General features: G+C 32.9%; 1 pseudogene; it reads right to left on the bottom strand.

Moving 5' to 3' along the window:
• The window catches only part of LOC107156237, a 43,900-nt pseudogene that overhangs the window by 8,773 nt on the left and 24,990 nt on the right, over positions 1–10,137 (bottom strand).

Below are 10,137 nucleotides of genomic sequence, written 5' to 3'. Positions count from 1 at the left end.
ATGCTGGGAGCCATTAGCCAAGTAGGTATGACAATTTCCTTGCCAGCGTACTCCATGTTGCTTAGTGGAAGGACTCGTGGAAATAGGACATTTTGCAGTGACATTGCAGTTAGGTGACCTTGCTCAAGGACCAGGGCGGATCCGGGACTAGGGTGTTCCCGGTTTAGGATAATCTGGTTTAGGGCGTTCCAGGTTTAAGATTATTCCTGCTGGGAATAGGGCGTATCCTGCTGCCTGTGTTCCCCTTGAGTTCTTACGGGATTCAGACAGTATTTTTTGGGAGACAGAAGCCCAGTGGGAGTGGATTTGGGCAGAGAACGTGGATTTCCCCAGAACGTGTTTGTAGACGGCTGGTGTGAGTTCGAGAATAAAGAGTTGCTGTTTGAATCTACAAGCTGTGTGGTGGCTCGTGATTGTGTGCCCAGCCAGACTGCAGCATTTGTGCCCAGCCAGACTGCGGCACATAACAAAAAAGAAAAAAAATAATAAATTGACAGAATGAAAAGTGAGGTTATAGATTTGGAGAACATATTTATAAATCTTGAATCTGATATGGGACTAATATCCAAAACATAAGAAACTCACACAATAGTAAAAAAAATAATAATCCTATCAAAAATGGGCAAATGGCTGAGTGTGTTAAAACATACCTATAATCCCAGTGGCTTGGCAGGCTGAGGCAGGAAGATCACAAGTTCAAGGCCAGCCTCAGCAACTTAGTGAGGCCCTAAGCAACTGAGACCCTGTCTCAAAAGAAAAAATAAAAAGGACTGTGGATGTAGCTCAGTAGTAAAGCACCTGTGGATTCAATCCCTAGTCCTCCCCCACCAAAAAATGAATAAAGAAACTGAATAGACATTATTTTAATAAAATACATAATACTGGCCAGCAAGTATATAGATGGCGCTCAATATTCTTGATTGTTTTGGTTTACGTATGAGACGTTTCATGTGTGAGACAATGAAAGAAAGTTCATAGGTGACATGATCAGGTTATTCAAGCCTTAATCTAATCAACACATAATCCACTTGACTAGATTAACTTGGCAGTAACTATAGGCAGTTAGGTCGTCAATGGAGGCATAACTTCGGGGTACATATTTTGTCCCTGGGGAGTCGAGTTCTGCCTGCTTCCTGATTGCCATGTTCTACGCTACTTTTTTCCACCATGAATTTTTTCCTCACCTTGGGTGCAGAATTATGGAGTGGACTGTATATGGACTGAGACGTCTCATACCTTGAGCTAAAACAAATTTTCCTCCTCTTTTTATTCCTATCAGATATTTTGGTCACAGCTATAATAAAGCTGACTAAAACACTGATCATCAGGTAAATGGAAATCAAGACCACAATGAGATAGCCCTATCACACCTCTTTAGATGGCTGTCATCAAAAAACAAGGAAACAAATAAGAGATAACAGGTGCTAGTGAGGGTGTGGAGGATAGAGAACACTTGTTCACTGTTCACATGAATGTTGAATTGTTACAGCCTTTATGAAATATAGCATGTTAAAATTTTTATCTTCATCTTTCTCAAAAAGTTAAAAGTATAACTACCATATGAACCGCAATCTCTCTGCTGGGTTTATAGCCAAAAATATTAAATCAGTACTTTGTAAATATATCTACCTTCTTGTGCTTATTGTATTATTACACAAATAGCTAAGATCAAGAAATAGCCTAACTGTACAATAATGGATGAATGGATAAAAAATTACTATCACACACATATCATGAATTATTATTCTCCCATTTACAGATGACTCTGAAGGATATTATGCTAAGTGAAACAAGTCAGAAACACAAAGAAAAACCTGCGTAATCCCACTTACATTGGGACTCAAGAATATATGGGAATAGATGATAGAATAATGGTTACCAGGGACAGACTTGGCAGAAAATGGGAAGAAGTAAACATTTGCAGTTAAATAAGATGAATAAATTCAGACATCTAATGGACATAATGAAGACTATAGTTAATAATCATGTATTGCATACTGAAAATTTGCTGAGAGAGTAAATTTTAGTGCAAGGACAAAAAACTGTGAAAAGGGAAAATGATGGATATATGTTAATTTGTTTGAGTTTAGTAATTATTTCACTACATATGTGTATAAAAATCATGTTTCATACCTTAATGTGTGGAATGAAAAATAAATTTAAAATTAAATAATTTAAAGTTTTTACATTTTGCAAAAATGATACAATTTATGTGAAAGTGGGATATGATAATTTTAACATAATTTAAAAAGCAAAAAATGAGTATTTCTAAATAATCATAAATGTGGGGGAATTACATTCAGAAAAATTCTGAAACCAAATGAAGACAGAAAAGAAGAAAATGAATCAGATATAACAAACAGACAATAAGGATAGTACATTCAACCCAAATATATCAATAGCTACCATAAATATACATGGTTCAAACATTTCACTAAACATTTTAACATAAATTCAGTAATTTATTATGTGAAAAAGGATGATGAAGGGAAGGGAGGGAGGATAAGACAAGGAAAGACAGTAGAATGAATCTGACATAATTTTCCTATGTACAATATGAATATACCACAGTGAATCTCATCTTCATGTACATACACAAAAATGGTTTCCTGGGGCTGGAGTGGCTCAGTGAAAGAGTGCTTGCCTCGTACGGGTGAGGCACTAGGTTTGATTCTCAGCACCACTTATAAATAAATAAAATAAAGGTCCAACACTAAAAATATTTGTTAAAAAATGGTTTCCTAACTAGAATAAGACAGATTCCATGCATATATAATTATACAAAATGGGTTCTCCTGTTATGTATAAAATGAAGCAATAAAAATAAATAAATAAAATATACTTTTATCATAAAAAAGGATGAAAAAGATGTACCATGCAAACAGTATTCAAAAATATGATGAAGTAGCTACATTAACTTTCGATCAAATAGACTCAGAAAAAGTAGTACAACCAAGGATAAAGGAGGATATTTCATAATAAACAAAGTCTTCAACAAAATACAATATTACTAATTGTATATTTACCTTGTAACAGTGACAAAATAAATGAAGCCAAAATGTATATATCAAAAAGGAGAAACAGAAAATGCCCAATTATATTTGAATATTTCAGTGGTCTTTTTTTCAATAACATATAGAACACATAGACACATAAATCAATATTTGGATAGAAATGTTCCATATCATGATATTGTTAGGGATTCCAAGTCCACAAATTTGTCAAAATTCATAGGCTTATACAGTTAAAACTCTTCATTTTATGTCCAATCTTCCATAAATAAAAATATAGGAGACCAGTGATGCCAGCAAAATTTTCAGAATAAGACTCTTCAAAAATACTCTCAACTTTAAAGCAATAAGAAAGTTCACAAAAATTGTTTCAAATCAACTTTATTTTCAGAACTTTGGAAATTAATCAAAGTATTATTATAATCCAGAAAGAATTTTTTTTCAAGAAAAATGTCTAAGAATACTTAGCTTTGTGGCATTTTTAACTTGCCTCCAACTTCATGGTCATGGTGGCTTTAAGAGATAATAGTTCACACTTGGAGTGACAACCAGCAACTTACAGATCACTAGAGGAAACAGAATTGACTAGAACTAATTGAAACCTCATATCCAAATAATTTTCATTATATGACCTGTTGAGCTGTTCATTGGAGCATGTCACCTGAGAGGCTGTCTGTATTTTATACTGACTAGGAACTCAGATAAAGCTAAAAAAATTATTACAAATATTACAATAACTTTACAGCTGCATGAGGCTGGAATTGACAGTTGGGGTAAATGATAATTAAAAAAAAATAAAAGGAAAAGCTGGATAACACATTCTCCATAGGTAGTTTTGAAAATCTCCAAAATATTCCTTGGAATCTAAGGGCTACAGAAAAGTACAGGACAGTGTGCATTCCAAGTGCTGTTCACATGCTCATGAAATACATGAGAAGACCCTAAACTCTCATTTGTTGCTGACTTTGATGTTCTGCTCCAACTGAAACAAGTCTTAGTGTTGTCAACTGCCTGGATGAGAGTAAAGACAACACAAAAATTCTTTCCATAAAGATTAAGAATTTGTTTCCAGGTGAGTAAAGAAACTTTTGTCCAAATATTTGATAATCATGAAACAAACTGGGGATAGATTCCTATGGCTTCATATGAGAAAAAATAAAGACATAACTGCATTAATTCAGAAAAATCAATAAAGAAACATAGACTGATAGCCAAAACACAACAAAAGAATCCAATACTGTAAAAGGGGGAAATACAATTTCTATGCAATACTATACTTAACAAGATAATGCACATTTTTCCCAAATCCCATTGAATTTTCTCAAGGTTACATCATACAACATGTCTCCAAAGAAGAAAGTTAAGTGGTTGACAATTATATTAAAAAAATGTTCACAATCATTAGTGAAATGCAAATGCAAATAAAAATTGTAATATCACTTTATATCCACTAAGATGGATATAATTTAAAAATCAGACAAAATGGGTCACACATTTATGATTTGATTTATATGAAATACTCAAGATATGCTGACTAATCAAAGAAGGATGCTACAAGAAAAGAAATTAGAGGACAATATCTCTGAAGGACGTATATCCAAAAATCCTCAAAACAATACTAGCAAACTCAAATTTGACAGCACAGTAAAAGGGTCAGTCACCATGATCAAGTTGGGTTTATCTCTGATATGTAAGAATCATTCAAAATATATACAACAATAAATGTGATACACTATATTAACAAAATGAAGGACATAGCACATGTGATTATTTCAAAATAGGCACAAAAAGCATTTGATAAAATTCAACATTCCTTTAAGATAAAAACTGGAAAAGAAATGTACCTCAACAGAACAAGGTACCCATATGACAGGCCACAGCTAAGAACACATTCAATGGTGAGAAGTTTCTTTTCAGGATTAGGAATATGACAAGTATGTCCAATTTTGCCCCTTCTATTCAATGTACTATAGGAAGTCTTAGCCAGAGGAATTAAGCAAGAAAAAGAAATAAAATTATATACATAGTAGAAAGGAAGAAATTAAATAGTCTCTTCAGACCACATGATCTTATATGTAGAAAACCCTAAAAACTCCACCAAAAATCTTAAAGCTGATAAATGAATTCAGTAATTTGTAGGATATAAAATCAGCATACAAAAATCAGTCAGTACTACTTCTACACCCTAAAAACAAATGAACCAAAAAAAAGAAATTAAAAAAAGATAGTCCTATTTACAATAACATAATATAAAATACTTAAGTATAAATTTAACCAAGAAAATGAAATATCTGCATTCTGAAAGCTTTAACGCACTAATGAAGGAAATTTCAGACAACACAAACAAATGCAAAAATACCTCATTCTTACAGATTGGAAGAAGTATTAAGCTGAAATGTACATACTACTCAAAGCAATCTATAAATTCAATGTAATCTACATAAAAAGTCTGATTTCATTTTTCATGTAAATAAAAAAAAATAACTATCCTAGAGTCTTTATGGAAACACGAAAGAACCCAAAAAAGTCAATACAATTTTGAGTAAAACAAACAGATAAATAACAAAAAGCTGGAAGCATCACATAACCTAATTTCAAAATATATCGCAAAGCTATAATAAGTAAAATAGCATTGGACTAACATAAAAACAGGTAATTAGAGCAAGAGAACAAAATATAAGTCCCAGAAATACACCCAAACATTTCTGACCAGTTGATATTCAATAAAGTAAGCAAAAACACTCAATGGGGAAAAGACAATTTCTTAACTAAACGTAATAGGAAAAACATGTATGCACATGCAAAAAATTAAATTAAACTTTAAAATAGGCAAATGGCAAGAATAAACATCACTCAAAAGAAAAACATTAAAATGGCCAGTAAGTATATGAAAAAATTCTTCAACATTTCTAATCAACCTGTAGCTTAGGAGAAAATACTTGCAAACCATATATCTGACAAACTGCTAATATCCAAATTATATAACTCAACTAAATAACATAAGTAAATAACCCATTTAAAAATGGGCAAAGACCTTAACAGTGATTTTTCCAAAGACGACATACAAATGAGCAAATATATATATGAAAAAATTTCAACATCACTAATCATTAGCTAAATGCAAAGCATAATAAGATATCACCTCACACCTATAAGAATGGCTATAATTGAAACTATGAATGATAACAGGTGTTGGGAAAGACATGAAAAAAAAAATAACCCTGTTACACTGTTGATGGGAACATAAATTAGTAGAGCCCAAAGGGAAAATATTATGGAGTTTCCCCCCAAAATTAAAATAGACCTATTGTATGAGCCACCATTCTCATTTTGGGTATAATTCAAAGAAATTGAAATTAATATCAGAGACATCTGTACTCCCATGTTCGTAGCAAAATATGGGAACAAGCTGTGTTCACCAACAGACTAATGGATAAGGAATACACACACAAACATTAACACAATGTGGAACACCTATATGACCTTTAAAATGAAGGAACTCCTTTGTTATTTGTGACGACATGTGAGAAGCTAGAGAATATTATATGGAGTGAGATAAGTCAGACACAGAAGGACAAATGTTTCGTGGTGTCATTTATATGTGGAATCTAAACAATTGAACTCACAGAAGCCAAAAATAGAATGGTTATTATCAGAAGCTGAGGTGCTAGATGAGCAAAAGAACAGATATTGGGTAAAGGTACAAAGTTTCAATTAGATAACAGAAGCATATTTTAGTGATTTATTGTACAACATGGTGACTATAGTTAAAAATAATGTATTGGTATATTTCAAAGTTGCTGAAGAATGAAAAATATTCTCACCACAAAGAAAAATAATTTAGATGATGAATACATTTATTAGCTATATCTGATCATTCCACAATGTATATATGAATCAAAATTTTCTATTGCACTGAATAAATATAAAAGTTATTGAAAGGTAGTAGAATACAACAGTTACTAATATGGCATTATGTAAAAATGTGGATGTGTAACCGATGTGATTCTGCAATCTGTATTTGGGGTAAAAACGGGAGTTCATAACCCATTTGAATCTAATGTATGAAATATGATATGTCAAGAGTTTTGTAATGTTTTGAACAACCAATAAAAAATAAAAATAAAGTTATTGTTTTTCAATTAAAATAAAAATAATGTGTGGTATTATGACCTTCTACATAACAAGACTAACAAAATATTTATAGATCATTACTCTGTGACAGAAGTGGTATTGAAAAACAGGGACTGGTCAAAAGATTATGCTGTTAAAATTGGTAATCTATGTGGACAATATATATGTGCATTTCTATTCCAAACCATCAATCCAGAAAAGGTAAAAACTTTGAAATAAAAGCAAAATTGTAAACTTTTAAAAAGTAATATACAGCAATATTTTTAACTATTAGTATATGGAGGATTTCTTAAGAAAATAAAAAGTACTAACTGTAAAAATGAAAAAATAAATTTGTATGCCCCATAGTTGACTAGTTTTGTTCATCAAAAGACAGTAAGAAAAAGCAAAAGGACAACTAATATACAGAAAAAAAGATATTTGTAATAGTATAAACAAAACAAACAAACAAAAAGGATTAGTATCTAGAATAGGTAGAACACAAAAATCCTGCTGCAAATTCATGACATTTGATTTAATGTAAAAAAAGGGACATAAGACATCATTGAATTTAAAAAAATGAGAATTGACAATATACAAAAAACTCAATTTTATTAGGAATAGGAGAAACAAGGTAAGAATATAAGATAAAATGTTTATGACAAATATATTTGTAATAATACAAAACTTCACAATACAAAGCATTTGGAGAAAATATGGATAAAAAGAAAATCTTGGAGAATGATGGTGGGGTATAAACTGATACAGGTATATGTTACAATAGTTTGGCATTAGCCAGTAAGGCTGAACATGGTCATACCCTGTGTCTCAGGAGGAATACTACCCAGGTAGAGATTAAAGCACAAATATCAAGGCAGGAATTTATATGCTGTCATTAAAAATGTAAACACTAGTATTTTATGTGTTCAGTAATTTCATGCATGAATATTATACTAGTGAAATATGTATGTATGCCTAGTATATCAAACAATTATTGTGCATTTGTAATAAAGTTTAACTAATATTCGCATGGCAAATTTTAAGGGAGGAAAAGAAATTGAGTCTGTTTCCTGGCATTATTCACTTGTTCTCTAATAAATCACACATTTTGTTAGTCATCATAAACAAAGTCCCTAAAAATAATCATAAATGTAAAGTACTAAAGTAATAAAATTCAATACTATAGTGGACATAATGTTTCACTTCTGTGATTATACACACACAAGCACAAAGTGTGTGTGAAGTGATTTAAGAAGTTTTGTATATTGATTTGTAATTACTTAATTTAAAATTAAAATACTATGTGGAGTGGACTACAAACACTTTCTTAATTTTTTTTTATTTTCCAAGAAGTATTTATTGTCTAAATATAAAATGGGAGTTTAGTCATATTCTTCTAGGAAAGATAGCATTCTGAGAAAATTACATACCTTCTTATAGTTGAAGTTTTTTTCTAAGTAGTAGAATATGAAGATAACTATGTTATGTTAAACCACCTTTCTCTTAGACAGGCTTATACCTATATAGGTGGCCCATTCAGCTAAGATATTTCTGCTCAAGTCACTACCTGTAAGATCAACATAGCAGGGTTCATGTCTTAAAGGGCCAGTAACAACACACACACACACACACACAAAAAAAAAAAAAAAAAAAAACAGACAAGAGAGGATCACTGAAATCAGGACTGACAGATGGGAAACTTTAAAATAGACAGACATGCACATACAAATTTCTTACACTTACTTTACCTTTGAACTACTAACCCCAACCACAAGATTGTATCATAATCCAGAAAGTTATCCCAAAGCCATATCTTTACAGTACAACATTATCCTAGACAGGCTTATACATATAGGTGCCCCTGGTACCAGTGATGAGAATCAGGGATAAATCTTATTCCCCTGGAATTGAAGATTGAACACCGTAGAAATGCCAAGGCAAGAGCAAAACTTTTATTTAACGGATAAAACAGAGAGAGAGAAGGATGGGGGCAGGCTCCTCTGCAGAGGAGGGGGGTCCAGTTTGGTTGCCCAAGGTAGTGGGGTGTCTTTCCCCTTTTATATATTTCAAATTTCCTTTGTTCTTGAGCCCCTCCACCCATTCTGCCTAGGTGACAAGTGACCAAAAGATGGAATGATCCAAGGGCTAGAAAGCAGCTGCCCAGGATATAGGCAGGAAGGCAGTGCCCCCACTCCACCACACTCATTAACACCTTGTTGAGAGGAACAATTTTCCAGAGGCAGGTAACCTTGGCAATAGGTGAAGAGAGAGAAGTGCTTTGGAAGTATTAGCATTTATTGTTATTTTTTAATTATTTATTTATCTCCTTTTGAATGACCCAATCATTCATTGCCTACACTGACTGTCCTTTTGCTCTCCCTTAGCCCTTTCTTCAACTTACTTTATAAGCATAAGAGAAAGATGGTTTACTGTAAAACAACCTGTCCTTTAAAAGTTTTTTCTGGATTGTTATACAATCTTGAAGTTGAAGTTGGTCTGTCAGTGGTAAAAGATATGAGAGATTCTGCATATATAAGCATTTATGCAGTTTCATAATAAGGATCTGAACAGTCAAAAACTAAGTTGAAAGGGTCGAAAGTCATTGTCTCTGGTGTGCAAGGATAGCAGGACACCAGAAGAAAGGGTTAAAAAGATTTAAATCCTTTCAACCCAGTGCTAGCACTCCCTGTACTATTTCTCAGCCTGACCTCAGGCAGCTGCGGATCATCTCACTGAGCCTCAAGGACACCAGCCCTAAACTGATGAAAAAAAAATCCCAGAAAATCTTCATGTACTGTAGAAAAATGACCAAAAAGAAGTTGATTTCTGCCCTGCCTTTCAGCCCTTTTTGCCCATGGAGGGTGGAAGCTGCTGGCCACAAAGAATGAGGCAGTAGGTTCCAGCACTCTCAGTTCATGACCTGGAGACAGGAATAGTCTCCCCTTTTAAGATCTGACAGGGTACTCCATTTGGCCAGGAGATATCCATGACTGGGGGAAATCAATTCTGTTAT

Source organism: Marmota marmota, unplaced genomic scaffold (genome assembly GCF_001458135.2).
Source record: "Marmota marmota marmota unplaced genomic scaffold, marMar, whole genome shotgun sequence".
In the NCBI taxonomy this organism is placed as follows: domain Eukaryota; kingdom Metazoa; phylum Chordata; class Mammalia; order Rodentia; family Sciuridae; genus Marmota; species Marmota marmota.
The sequence above is the reverse complement of the archived record's forward strand: the minus strand, read 5'-3'. Positions and strand labels throughout refer to the sequence as shown.